The sequence below is a fragment of the Salvelinus sp. IW2-2015 genome, unplaced genomic scaffold (genome assembly GCF_002910315.2).
Source record: "Salvelinus sp. IW2-2015 unplaced genomic scaffold, ASM291031v2 Un_scaffold1849, whole genome shotgun sequence".
In the NCBI taxonomy this organism is placed as follows: Eukaryota; Metazoa; Chordata; class Actinopteri; order Salmoniformes; family Salmonidae; genus Salvelinus; species Salvelinus sp. IW2-2015.
In genome coordinates this window covers 179269-192607 of record NW_019943214.1, presented here as the reverse complement: position 1 = coordinate 192607, position 13339 = coordinate 179269, and the positions used below count along the sequence as shown (strand labels likewise).

The window sequence follows — 13339 nt, the reverse complement described above, 5'->3', positions numbered from 1 at the left end:
AAATGATGGCAGACAATTACATTGGAAGCAACATTCTTTCCGCAAGATTAAGCTGATCACCCCACAAAAAAATAAAAAATAAAAATAAATAAAATGTATATTAAAATAAAAATAAAATATATATAAAAATCAACCCATTCTGATTAATCGGTCGACCTCTAGTTGACACTCATCTTTTCACACGCAAAGCCTGCTGGGAAAATGGCCAATAAACAAATGCATCAATTGTTTGATTCTAAACTATTGCAAAAAACATGACAGGATGACGTTTTCCTATGATATCGTGTTGGCAGAACATACTGTAGCGAACCTGCGTTTATAAGCACGGATAAATCGTACCACTGTTTGTTCCTTGGAATGTGCACGTTGCTGCTAACTGACACCCTTTTGTCTTGAATAACACACATGTAGCTTGGCTACTGTAGCTAGCGAGAAGGGTGAAATTGCAGCCCCAAATTGGGGCGTTCCTGCATGTGGGCATTCCTACATCTGCAGGAACCCCTCTTTATCTTCTATTGGTCATTTTTAAGCTAGGACTCTGGTACGGAGGTGGGGGCGCTCCAGTACAGAAGTGGCAGTAATGTACCATAGCGTTGGATGCAACAGACCCCGCACAGAAAGAAGAAGAGGCGGGTGCGACAATGGTAGCAGCTAGCTAGGACAATGTACTTCGCCCCCGCCTGTCGAGCACTGTTTTTTGCAATTCTGTTAACGACGGCAAGGGCAGTGTTCGGCAGGCGTTTGCGAGTGGACACAGTTGCTAGATAGCTAGCTAGTCGGCCAGTACACATCAGGTGGAATAGGTAGCTAGCACACTGGAAGACAGTGTACTTTCTCCCCGCCTGTCGGGTACAGTTCTGTTAACGACGGCGAGGGCAGGTGTTCGGCAGGCGTTAGCAAAGGACTCTGGGTGCTAGCTAGCTAGAATCTGGTAAACAGCAGACGGGAGGCAGGATAAGTAGGTAGCCAGCTAGGTAGCCAGCTAGGACACAGTAGATAGTTTCCTTCACCCCTGCCTGCCGGGCACTGCTTTTCTGTTAATGTTAGTGAGGGCAGGCGGGAGCAAAGGACACAGTGTGCGGGAGCGAAGGCCACTGTGCTAGCTAGGAGGACTCTGGTACACAGCAGGTGGGAGCGAAGGCCACTGTGCTAGCTAGGAGGACTCTGGTACACAGCAGGTGGGAGCGAAGGCCACTGTGCTAGCTAGAGGACTCTGGTACACAGCAGGTGGGAGCGAAGGCCACTGTGCTAGCTAGGAGGACTCTGGTACACAGCAGGTAGGAGCGAAGGATCTGTGCTAGCTAGAGGACTCTGGTACACAGCAGGTGGGAGCGAAGGCCACTGTGCTAGCTAGGAGGACTCTGGTACACAGCAGGTGGGAGCGAAGGCCACTGTGCTAGCTAGGAGGACTCGGTACACAGCAGGAGGGAGCGAGGCCACTGTGCTAGCTAGGAGGACTCCGGTACACAGCAGGTGGGAGCGAAGGCCACTGTGCTAGCTAGGAGGACTCCGGTACACAGCAGGTAGGAGCGAAGGCCACTGTGCTAGCTAGGAGGACTCCGGTACACAGCAGGTAGGAGCGAAGGCCACTGTGCTAGCTAGGAGGACTCCGGTACACAGCAGGTGGGAGCGAAGGCCACTGTGCTAGCTAGGAGGACTCCGGTACACAGCAGGTAGGAGCAAAGGCCACTGTGGCTAGCTAGGAGGACTCTGGTACACAGCAGGTAGGAGCCGAAGGCCACTGTGCTAGCTAGGAGGACTCTGGTACACAGCAGGTGGGAGCGAAGGCCACTGTGCTAGCTAGGAGACTCTGGTACACAGCAGGTAGGAGCGAAGGCCACTGTGCTAGCTAGGGGACTCTGGTACACAGCAGGTAGGAAGCGAAGGCCACTGTGCTAGCTAGGAGGACTCTGGTACACAGCAGGTAGGAGCGAAGGCCACTGTGCTAGCTAGGAGGACTCTGGTACACAGCGGGTAGGAGCGAAGGCCACTGTGCTAGCTAGGAGGACTCTGGTACACAGCGGGTGGGAGCAAAGGCCACTGTGCTAGCTAGGAGGACTCTGGTACACACGGGTGTGAGCGAAGGCCACTGTGCTAGCTAGGAGGCCTGGTACACAGCAGGTGGGAGCGAAGGCCACTGTGCTAGCTAGGAGACTCTGGTACACAGCAGGCGGGAGCGAAGGCCACTGTGCTAGCTAGGGAGGACTCCAGTACACAGCAGGTAGGAGCGAAGGCCACTGTGCTAGCTAGGAGGACCCGGTACACAGCAGGTGGAGCGAAGGCCACTGTTGCTAGGCTAGGAGGACTCCGGTACACAGCGGGCGGAGGCAGGGGCAACATCGGTAGCTTGCTAGGACACCGGTAGACAAGTGTCATTCGCACCCGAAAAACTCAGATAGTACTTTTATTTCCTTTTTGACCCACATTTTAAATCACATAGACAATTGGGAAATCCATCATATCAAAAGTGTAACACAAGCATGATGATGGCGTGCTCGAGGGCGGTGTTCATACAGGAACCAKTGGAATGTTCGAGGGGGGACGCAGGGATCCTGAAGACGCAGGAATGCCTACATGCTGTAACGCCCAAATTGTGGGCAGTAATCACACACTATTGTCACAGATAGAACAATGAGGCAGATATTTCACCGGATGTACAAATGTAATTCATCCCGTTGGCGTTTCCACTCACTACCAAATATGGTGCTGAGAGGAAGCCCAGTGGCTGGCAGTAGGAAACGATGGAGCGAGATTAATTATGGCCAACATTCTGCTAATTTTCTCATCGATAAAACATTTGGATCAACATACAGTTTTCTGTTTCCAAAACTAGAATCTGTAACAAACTGCGTTTTGTTTACTTTACCCTTTGCTTTGCCAAAGTTTCAAAAAAAAGTATTTCCAAGGAGCGCAAGGACGAATTGAGTAACTGCACACGCGCACTTCACAGCGTAGGCGTTCCCTAACGGAAATATGCAAATAAATGCTAGAATGCGCCAATAGGATGTCAGTAGCTCGTCCTTGGCTCAGCCCACCTCCTTGCTTGTCCTGTCCATTATGATTAGTTTGCTCCCATTGGAAACAACAGGCTCTGGTCTATCTTGGGTTAGTTATAAAAATATATGTCCTATTGTAGCTAGCTAACACAAGTATTGGCTTGAGGGCCGAAGCCACTGATACACTCGTTACCAAAAGAACAATGAAATGTGTACATCAGCTAATACATACCCATATTTCACCTCTAAAGAACTTCTTGCTTCGGATTTGTATAAAGAGAAATGGAAGGAATGGCTAATGTAACAAATATACTAGCTAGTTAGCTATCCTAGCCAGCAAAGAAAACACCTTTTCGGCTTCTTCTTCATCGTCGGCGTAGAACGCGTACTTCCGTAAACGGTCCTGCTGCTTCTTGTCAAAATAAAAGTCCCATGTTTCTTTAYGAGGTATTTTCTCTTTGATAAAAAAGATTTCTCCACCTTCAGTCATTTTCTTTCAAATCATGATCAGTAATACAATATTTATAAAATGAGAATATGCGCTGATTTTTTATGTACTGTTTCGAGATCAGATCATTTGACTATTATTTAGAAAAACGAAAATGCGACCGGAAAAGGGAGCTGAGTTTACCTTACACATCTTTTTCTTTTTTTAACTTCCTAACTGCTGAGAGGGTAAAGTATATATTTATGGTAATTTGGTTATTTAATAGTTAGTGGAGTTATTATTCACAATGTAGCTAATGAAATGCAATGCCTTCCTTGTATTTGGCATAGCTATGCATTAGGGAGTGAACGTTATGTATATTAAGCGTTACATGGAGAAGATCGGGACTCTGAAATGAAAATGGATGGCCCTACACACACATTGTATTAAGAAAAGTTTCACTTTTGAATACCCTCAAACACCAAGTTATGCATAGGCTACCTAATTTCTAAATAGGCCATCATCACTGAGTAAGGTTACATGCACACAATAATGCTGTTATTGTTTATCGTCAGATAAATATAATAGTTCCATTGAAACGTTTACATGCATTGCAAGAACGATAACTATGTCTACGACTGACGGCACTCTGATAAATACAGACTWTCGCCAATCAAAATAAACGTTCTACCACAGTAGAAACATGTTATTTTTGCGAACCATATTTTCTTCTGAGTTCGGACATATAAAGTGTTTATGTGAAAACTACTTCTACTACGCATACATTCAGTTGTTCTGAACTCTTCACTAAAGAGGGGGGCTTGTTCGGCTGTTGCACGTCTGCAGATCAAATCCACCGCTGCAACGCGGATGTTGTTGAATGAAGAAGGAGACTCGTTTAACTCGRTCTAATAACGACTCGTTCTTCCCGAGGTTTTACAGTCTAGTTCTAGTCACGTCTTCATCACGATAACAGGTAGGTAGTCTTGCAATAGTACTATATTACCTCCCTTCCCTTGTTAGGTTTAAAGTCCACAACTTTAACAATCAAATTGTATTCCCGTTTCTAACATTGTTGTTACAATGTGTAACTCTGTGTTGTTGTATGTGTCGAACTGCGTTGKTTTATCTTGGCCAGGTCGCAGTTGTAAATGAGAACTTGTTCTCAACTTGCCTACCMGGTTAAATAAAGGTTAAATATTATTATTTGTTTTTTAACAATAGCTTACACATTAAATATGATTTTCTTTCACATTCAAAAGGTAAGTACTTTTTTTTACACCATGAGTGTGTAAAGCACTGCAATTTTTCAGTGCTTCCACATCAACATGATTTTTAATTGTATTTCACCTTTGGGTGCTGCTATGGTGACCAGAGATATACCTGCTGGAGCGCGTGCTACGGGTGGGTGCTGCTCTGGTGACCAGAGAGATATACCTGCTGGAGCGCGTGCTACGGGTGGGTGCTGCTATGGTGACCAGTGAAATATACCTGCTGGAGCGCGTGCTACGGGCTGCTATGGTGACCAGTGAAATATACCTGCTGGAGCGCGTGCTACGGTGGGTGCTGCTATGGTGACCAGTGAGCTGAGATAAGGCGGGGCCTTACCTATCAGAGACTTGTAGATGACTGGAGCCAGTGGGTTGGCGACGAGTATGAAGCGAGGGGGGTAAGGTAACTTTTACATACCTGCTATGTTTTACTAAATAAGTATTAAGCTATTTTACTGTTATATTGTTTTCTGTTATATTGAGAGCGTACAGGTCGCAGTGGTGGGTAGTATATGGGGCTTTGGTGACAAAACGGATGGCACTGTGAATAGACTGCATCCAATTTGTTGAGTAGAGTGTTGGGGTTATTTTGTAAATGACCTCGCCGAAGTCGAGGATCGGTAGGATAGTCAGTTTTACGGGGTATGTTTGGCAACGTGAGTGAAGGATGCTTTGTTGCTAAATAGAAAGCCGATTCTAAATTTTATTTGGGATTGGAGATGCTTAATGTGAGTCGGAAGGAGAGTTTACAGTCTAACCAGACACCAAAGGTATTTGTAGTTGTCCACATATTCTAAATCAGAAACCGTCCAGAGTAGTGATTGCTGGGACGGGCGGGCAGGTGCATGGCAGCGATCGGTTGAAGAGCATTCATTTAGTTTTACTAGCGTTTAAGAACAGTTGGAGGCCACGGAAGGAGAGTTGTATGGCATTGAAAGCTCGTCTGGAGGTTTAGTTAACACAGTGTCCAAAGAAGGGCCAGAAGTATAAGAATGGTGTCGTCTGCGTAGAGGGTGATCGAGAACACCAGCAGCAAGAGAGGACATCAATGATGTATACAGAGACAAGAGTCGGCCCGAGACCCGAGAATTGAACCCTGTGGCACCCCCATAGAGACTGCCAGAGGTCTGGACAACAGGCCCTCCGATTTGTCACACTGAACTCTATCTGAGAAGTAGTTGGTGAAGCAGGCGAGGCAGTAATTTGAGAAACCAAGGCTGTTGAGTCTGCCGATAAGAATGCGGTGATTGAGTCGAAAGCCATAGCCAGGTCGATGAATACGGCTGCACTGTAATGTCTCTTATCAATGACGGTTARGATATCGTTTAGTACCTTGAGCATGGCTGAGGTGCACCCGTGACCAGCTCTGAAACCAGATTGCATAGCGGCGAAGGTACGGTGGGATTCGAAATGGTCGGTATTCTGTTTGTTAACTTGTCTTTCGAAGACCTTAGAAAAACAGGATAGGATAGATATAGGTCTGTAGCAGTTTGGGTCTAGAGTGCCTCCCCCTTTGAAGAGGGGAATGACCGCGGCAGCTTTCCAATCTTTGAGAATCTCAGACGATACGAAAGAGAGGTTGAACAGGCTAGTAATAGGGGTTGMAACAATATCYGCAGATAATTTTAGAGAGGGTCCAGATTGTCTAGCCCAGCTGATTTGTAGGGATCCAGATTTTGCAGCTCTTTCAGAACATCAGCTATCTGGATTTGGGTCAAGGAGAAATGGTGGAGGCTTGAGCGGGTTGCTGTGGAGGGTGCAGAGCTGTTGACTGGGGTAGGGGTAGCCAGGTGGAAAGCATGGCCAGCCGTAGAGAAATGCTTATTGAAATTCTCAATTATAGTGGATTTATCAGTAGTGACAGTGTTTCCTAGTCTCAGTGCGGTGGGCAGCTGGGAGGAGGTGCTCTTATTCTCCATTATTCAACAGTCAAATTGAACATTTCAGGAACTCTTGATACAAACCTTTTTACATTACCACGTCCKTAAACCATGCTGGCTTTCTAGATCCATCTTTCTGTGCTCACTAGTTTAAAGGAGTTGCCTGAGGTTTGTCACAGTAACACATAGCGTGTGTCTCGGAGCTTGGCATCCAACTTTCCATTCTCCATATTTACAATGTACACAATATCTCCAGCGTCGTGTTTAATTTTGTGTTTGTAGGTTTCGTGGTGATTTTGGAATGTCTTTTGCTTTTTCCTTTTACTTCTCAATACTCGACGACTCTGTTTGAAAGTCTTTTCCAAACATGAGAAAGGCTCATGTTTCCCCTGAAGCACGTTGAGGCGTTGAGCGATTAGCAAGGATCATCATTTTTGGTAGCTCCTCACTGTTGGCTGTTCTGAAGGAATTCTTCAGATATCGATGGAATCGCTAGATTTTTCCATTGCTCTTAGGATAGTATGGCGATGTTCTAATATCAACAAGTTTTCAAAAGTCTGTCCAACAAATTGTCTGGCATTATCTATAACCACCTCTAGGGGGTACCCAACGCGTACAAAGATTTTAAACATCTTTGCAGACACCGTACTTGAAGATATGTCAGATATAACAACAGCTTCTGGGTAACAGGTGTAATGGTCAGTTACGGTAATTATGTATTCATTATGGATCGGTCCCACTATGTCAATACCTAGTTTACTCCAGTGTCTTGGTGGTAGTTCAAGTGGTTGGTCTTCGTGCAGTGGCTGGTTTAGCACAGATGCTGTACAATTTCTTATCAGTCTTTCAACATCAAAGTCCTGCTTCTTTGGTTAATGTTCTTAAAATCCACCTTTGATGAGTCTTGTGTGCGATGTCGAACGCCTGCCTGATCTCTGTTTTTTGACACAATCTTGTGTCTCTTAGAATGCGTCTATCATGTGTTGTCTATTGAGATCTGTTGTAAGGCATTGAGATCTGTGTACGACCATTGCACGTCTTGTAGCTTGAGATTTTGTAAGCATGAGATCTGTTGTACGACCATTGAGATCTGTTGTAAGCCATTGAGATCTTTGTACGGCCATTGAGATCTGTTGTACGACCATTGAGATCATGTTGTACGATCATTGAGATCTGTCGTCAGGCCATTGAGATCTGTTTACGGCCATTGAATCTGTTGTACTGGCCATGAGATTTGTACGGCCATTGAGATCTGTTGTACGAGCCATTGAGATCTGTTGTAACGCCATTGAGATCTGTTGACCATTGAGATCTGTGTACGGCCATTGAGATTCTGTTGTAAGGCCATTGAAGATCTGTTGTACGGCCATTGAGATCTTTTTGTAGACCATTGATCTGTTGTAGGCCATTGAGATCTGTTGTAAGGCCATTGAGATCTGTTGTGATAAGCCATTGAATCTGTTGTACGGCCATTGAGATCTGTTGTACGGCCATTGAGATCTGTTGTACGCCATTGAGATCTGTTGTACGGCCATTGAGATCTGTTTTAGCCATTGAGATCTTTGTCGGCCAGGATCTGTTGTACGCATTGACATTGTTGTAACGCCATTGATCTTTGTAAGGCCATTGAGATCTGTTGTAATGCCATTGAGATTGTTGACACCATTGAATCTGTTTTACGGCCATTGAGATCTGTTGTAAGGCCATTGAATCTGTTGTAGGACCTGAGATCTGTTGTAGCCATTGAATCTGTTGTAAGGCCATTGAAATCTGTTGTACAGACCATTGAGATCCTGTTGTACGCCATTGAATCTGTGTCGCCATTGAGATCTGTCTGTACGCCAATTGTTGTAGCTGAATGATGCTTTACGGACCATTAGATCTGTTTAATATCTGTAGAGGCTTGAGATCTGTTGTAGCCATTGAATCTGTTGTAAGCCATTGAGATCTGTTGTGGCCATTGAGATCTGTTGTAGGCCATTGAGATCTGTGTATGCCATTGAATCTGTGTAAGGCCATTGAGATCTGTTGTATGGCCATTGAGATCTGTTGTATGCCATTGAATGTTGTAGGCCATTGAGATCTGTTGTACGGCATTGAATCTTTGTAGGCCATTAGAATCATGTTTGTACGGCCATTGAGATGCATGATCTTGTATGGCCATTGAGATCTGTTGTTGAAGGCATTATGATCTGTTGTAAGCCAATGAATTGTGTGACGCCATTAGATTGTTGACGGCCATTTGAGATCTGTTGTACGCGCATTTGAGATCTTTTGTACGGCCATTGAGAATCGTTGTACGGCATTGAGATCTGTTGTAAGGCCATGAGATCTGTTGTTACGGCACATTGAGATCTGTGTACGCATGTAGATCTAGAAGCCATTGAGATCTGTTGTAAGGCCATTGAGATCTGTTGTACGTTTGCTGAATTATTTTGATTTGTTTGCTTTTTATTATTTAATGCACATCTGAATTCTTTGTACCGCCATTGAGATCTGTTGTAAGGCCATTGAGATCTGTTGTACGGCCATTGAGATCTGTTGTACGGCCATTGAGATCTGTTGTATGGCCATTGAGATCCTCTGGAACTGAATTTGGCCATTTTTCCATTTCAACAGTTTGAATCAACTTTGTCAAGGTTTTATCCTGTTTTGTTGCTTCTTTTAGATCCTTGATTGTCAATGCAGGTAGGTCGCTAACTGAAAGCACTCTCTGCACATAATCATCAACGTAGCCATTTTCTTCTGTTTCAGGTAAGGGAAGTCGAGATAGGGAATCTGCAACGTTTGTTTTTCCCTCTGTGCTCAATCTTGTGGTCGTCCGGTTGTAATCTGTCCAAGTCTTTGAAATTCTCGGACACAGCGTCGACTTCTCAGGAATGAAAGTGTAGATCAGTGGTTTGGGATCAGTTTTGTAGTACAAACTGGCCTCCGTATAGAAAAGTTATGTGTTCTATTGCCCACACGCACCCAAGAGCTTCTCACTCGATCTGAGAATATCTGGTCTCTCTCTAGAGGTCAGTGAACGACTTGCATAAGCAATTGGCTTGTTGTGTTTATTTTCTGTTGCTGTAGCAATATAGCTCCAAGTCCTACTGGGTTTGTGTCAATAATCACTACTGTTAAAAATGGCGCCGATAGAGATGGCAGCTTCACTTCTAGTCCTTAGGAAACTGTGCAGTATTTTTTTTTTTTATGTATTATTTCTTACATTGTTAGCCCAGAAAACCTTAAGTGTTATTACATACAGCCGGGAAGAACTATTGGATATCAGAGAGACGTCAACTTACCAGCACAACCAGCACTACGACCAGGAATACGACTTTCCCGAAGCGGATCCTTTGTCTGCACCTCCCAGGGCATTTGAACTGATTCCAGAGGCAGACCCAAAACAACGCCGTCGGAGGAGAGGGAGCCGGAGCGGTCTTTTAGTGATGCTTCGGATGTGCGCACACCACCCACCGCTTCTGAGTATATTACTTGCTAATGTCCAGTCCCTAGTTAACAAAGTTGACGAAATCAGGGCAAGAGTTGCTTTCCAAAGAGATATCCGGGATTGTAACATACTCTGTTTCATGGAAACATGGCTAGCTTGGGACATGCTGTCAGAGTCCGTACAGCTAACAGGATTTTCAGTGCATCGCGCCGACAGGAATAAACATCTCTCCGGTAAGAAGAAGGTCGGGGGTGTATGTTTCATGATTAACGACTCATGGTGTAATTGTAACAACATACAGGAACTCAAGTCCTTTTGTTCACCTGACCTAGAATAAAAGAAGCATTTCGCTTCACTGGCAATAACATCTGCTAACCAATACAATTTGATTTGATTTGAATGTTGTTAATCCACATAGCATAAAGTCCATGTCTTTCTGGTAGGCCTCAGGTGCGCTTGATAATCCGAAAGGAAATTTCTTGAATCTGTCGTATCCTCTATGTGTGATGAATGTTGTCAGGTTTCTTGATTCTGAGGCTCGTTCAACTTGCCATGATCCTTTTCTCGCATCCAGTTTTGCAAACACTTTCGCTCCTTGCAATGCTTGCAGTAAACTGTCTACTGTGGGAACTTAGTGTCGTTCTCGTATGACAGCTTTGTTCTCATAAATCCGCACAAACTCTTGACTTCTTTTGTCTTTTTTTTGGAATGAGGAGAATATTGGAAATCCATTCTGATCTTMGATTCACTTCTTGTATGATGTCATCATCTAACATCGAGTCCAGTTCTTGATTGACAGCTTCCAGCAGTGGATAAGAAACGCATCTCAGGCCTTGAGCCTCAGGGACTATTTGCTCATTCACCGTACCTTTTGTGAATGTATCCACTGATATGTCCAAGTCCTTGGAAAAAGGGGACTCATATTCCTGTGCTAGCTGCATGAATCTGCCTGGCGATTGCTCTACTGAACTTGACATTATCATTATCTCTTTTCAAGTCAAAACATATTTTCCTTCCTATCAATGCTTCTACATTTCCTCTGAGCACCAAGATCTTGTATTTTGTTACACTTCTATTCCAAAGCTCTGCTCTCAAATAACCTACACATTGTAGTGGGGTAGTCTGGGCAGAAACATAGCAKTTTTTCTTACTCTCTAAATTCCATTCCTGCAAACGTTCTCTTGAWCAGGGCTTCTCCGAGGAAATTCCTTCCACTGCCTGTATCAAGGATCATTTTCAGCTATTGTCCATTGACTTTCATTGTTTCTTTTCCTTCCTGATGGATTGACGAGACAAGCTGGTCTGAGTCGGCAGATTCAGGTTCATTCACAGCTTTAACTGAGTTGTCACTTTTAGCTTTGTCTCTATTTATTTTTGTCACCTTGATTTTGTTCTTTTCAATGGTCTTTCTTTTCTCTACGGACCACAATGGACTGTTTTCTCATCGGACCACAATGGACTGTTTTCTCATCGGACCACAATGGACTGTTTTCACTACGGACCACAATGGACTGTTTTCTCTACCGACCACAATGGACTGTTTTCACTACGGACCACAATGGACTGTTTTCTCTACGGACCACAATGGACTGTTTTCTCTACGGACCACAATGGACTGTTTTCTCTACCCTTCTACGGACTGCACAAATGGACTGTTTTCACTACGGACCACAATGGACTGTTTTCTCTTACACCACAATGGACTGTTTCACTAGGACCACAATGACTGTTTTCTCTACGGACCACAATGGACTGTTTTCTAACGACCACAATGGACTGTTTTTCTCTACCGACCACAATGGACTGTTTTCCTACGGACCACAATGGACTGTTTTCTCTACGGACCACAATGAAACTGTTTTCTTACGGACCACAATGGACTGTTTTCTCCTACGGACCACAATGGACTGTTTTCTCTACGGACCACAATGGACCTGTTTTTCTCTACGGACCACAATGGACTGTTTTTCACTACGGACACAATGGACTGTTTTCTCTACGACCACAATGGACTGTTTTCACTACGGACCACAATGGACTGTTTTTCACTACGGACCACAATGGACTGTTTTCACTACGACCACAATGGACTGTTTCTCTACGGACCACAATGGACTGTTTTCTACTGGACCACAATGACTGTTTTCTCTACGGACCACAATGGACTGTTTTTCTCTTACGGACCACAATGGACTGTTTTCACTACGGACCACAATGGACTGTTTTCACTACGGACCACAATGGACTGTTTTCACATACGGACCACAATGGACTGTTTTCTCTACGGACCACAATGGACTGTTTTCTCTACGGACCACAATGGACTGTTTTCACTAACGACCAGAGTGACTGTTTTCTCTACGGCCACATGTGGACTGTTTTCACTACGGACCACAATCGACTGATTTCTCTACGGACACAATGGACTGTTTCCTACGGACACAAATGGACTGTTTTCACTACGGACCACAATGACTTTTTCTCTATCTACGGACCAACAAATGGACTGTTTTCACTACGGACCACAATGGACTGTTTTCTCTACGGACCACAAATGACGGTTTTCACATACGGACCACAAATGGACTGTTTTCTCTACGGACCACAATGGACTGTTTTACTACGGACCACAATGACTGTTTTCAACTACACGGACCACAATGGACTTTTCACATACGGACCACAATGACTTTTCTGCTACGACCACAATGGACTGTTTTCACTACGGACCACAATGGACTGTTTTCTCTACGGACCACAATGGAACTGTTTTCTCTACGGACCACATGGACTGTTTTCTCTACGGACCACAATGGACTGTTTTCACTACGGACCACAATGGACTGTTTTCTCTACGGACCAGCAATGGACTGTTTTCACTACGGATCACAATGACTGTTTTCACTACGGACCACAATGGACTGTTTTCACTACGGACACAATGGACTGTTTTCTCTACGACCACAATGGACTGTGTTCACTACGGACCACAATGGACTGTTTTCTCTACGACCACAATGGACTGTTTTCACTACGACACAATGGACTGTTTTCATCACGGACCACACACAATGGACTGTTTCTCTACGGACCACAATGGACTGTTCCTTCTAACGGACCAAATGGACTGTTTTCCTCTACGGACCACAATGACTGTTTTTCTCTACGCGGACACAATGGACCTGTTTTCACTACGGACCACAATGGACTGTTTTCTCTACGGACCACAATGGACTGTTTTCACACTACGGACCACAATGGACTGTTTTCCTACGGACCACAATGGACGTTTTTCACTACAAGACCACAATGGACTGTTTTCTTACGGA

The 13339-nt window shown here is 44.6% G+C and overlaps 1 protein-coding gene across 1 annotated transcript in view; it reads left to right on the top strand.

Moving 5' to 3' along the window:
• Positions 1-3572: 3572 nt before the first annotated feature.
• The window catches only part of yipf1 (Yip1 domain family, member 1), a 25486-nt gene continuing 15719 nt past the window's right edge, over positions 3573-13339 (top strand). Inside the window, exon 1 of the mRNA XM_070439685.1 lies at positions 3573-3671. The gene's annotated coding sequence lies outside the window, so the exon portion shown is untranslated. The remainder of the gene's footprint in view (positions 3672-13339) is intronic.